Genomic DNA, 1,806 nt, shown 5'->3' on the forward strand with positions numbered 1-1,806 from the left:
TTAAGATCATGCTCAACCTCCTTAGCGATCAGGGAAATGCAAATCAAAACAATTTTGAGATATCATCTTACACCTGTCAGAATGGCTAAAATCAAAATCACCAATGATAGCCTCTGCTGGAGAGGATGTGGAGTAAGGGGTACCCTCATCCATTGCTGGTAGGAATGCAATCTTGTGCAACCACTTTGGAAAGCAGTGTGGCAGTTTCTCAGGAAATTTGGGATCAACCTACCTCTGGATCCAGCAATACCACTCTTGGGAATATACCCAAGAGATGCCCTATCATACAACAAAAGGATATGCTCATCTATGTTCATAGCAGCATTACTTGTAATAGCAAAAACCTGGAAACAACTTAGATGCCTCTCAACTGAAGAATTGGTAAAGAAAGTGTGGCACTTCTACAAAGTAGAGTACCACTCAGTGGCAAAAAATAATGACATCTTGAATTTTGCATGCAAATGTACGGAATTCGAAAACATTACCTTGAGTGAGGTAATCCAGACCAAAAAACCGAATATGGTATATACCCACTCATAAGTGGATACTAGTCATAAACAAATGGCAATGAGCCTATAGTTCAGGATCCTAGAAAAACTAAGTAATAAGGTGAACCCAAACAAAAGCATATATAGACCCACCTGGAAATTGGAATCATACAAAATTTGGGAGCAGAGGCGCAGGGGGTAGAAGGGAGGGGAGAAAAGGGGGTTGAGGAGAACTTGAGGGAATGGGATGGTTGAGATGGAGGAAGGACAGATATGAGAACAAGGAAAGAGATATAGTGATTGGGGGAGCCATTATGGAGTTAGCAAGAAAGCTGGCTCTAGAAAAGTGCCCAAGAACCTATAGGGATGACCTCAGCTAAGACTCTAAGCAATAGAGGAGAGGGTGTCTGAACTGACCTTACCCTGTAGTCAGACTGGTGATTATCTTAAATATCACTACAGAGCCTTCGTCCAACAACAGATGGGAACAGAGGCAATGGCCCACATCGGAACACTGGACTGAGATCCCAAGATTCAGTTGAAGAGTGGAAGGAGTGAGAGTATGAGGAAGGAATTCAGGACCCTGAGGGGGTCATCCACTGAAACAGATTGCTTGAGGTTATGGGAGCTCATGAACTCCAACTAGACTGGGAGTGATTGAGCATGGGAATAACCCCTCTCTGAGGGGGTAGACAGCTGGGGAAGTCTGAGGGGCCACTGATAGTGACACTGAGATGTATCTCTACTGCAGATACCAGCTTCATGGGATCCTATACTCTTTGGATGTAAACCTTGCTCAACCTAGCTGTAGTAGGGAAGGCCTTGGACTTTCCAAAGGGCTGGTTGCATGGCACTCCCTAGGGTTAGAGGGGTGGGGCAAGGGTCTGTGGAGGGAGGGGGGACTGGGAAGAGGAGAAGGAGTGGGAATTTGTGTTGGTATTTTTTAAGTAATAATAAAAAAGAAAAAAGAAAAAATATTTTTGAAGAATAATAAAAAACAGTTAAAAGGCTAATACAGTATTTACGTCCAAGTTCCAAAAAATGTGAGAAATATGAGGCAAAATAAAAGAAAATTTCAATTCTAGAAACAAACCCAGAATAACATTGGTTACAAATACATTCAGATGACTGAAAGTGTGTTCATGATTTTGTATGCCAGGAAATATCAGAAAGGATTGAGACTGTTCAGAGGAGACACTCTGGCTTCTTCTGCCTTTTCTCTCCCAGGTGAACTTGTAGATGTTGCTTTTGACCCTATTTCACCTCAACCTCAGCTAACATTTCCTGACTCACTCCTGCCACACCCAGTAACTGTTAC

The 1,806-nt window shown here is 42.7% G+C and overlaps 1 gene segment (V, D, J or C); it reads right to left on the reverse strand.

Moving 5' to 3' along the window:
- The window catches only part of LOC101998540, a 698,241-nt gene that overhangs the window by 50,056 nt on the left and 646,379 nt on the right, over positions 1–1,806 (reverse strand).

This window comes from Microtus ochrogaster, chromosome 1, assembly GCF_000317375.1.
Source record: "Microtus ochrogaster isolate Prairie Vole_2 chromosome 1, MicOch1.0, whole genome shotgun sequence".
NCBI lineage: Eukaryota > Metazoa > Chordata > Mammalia > Rodentia > Cricetidae > Microtus > Microtus ochrogaster.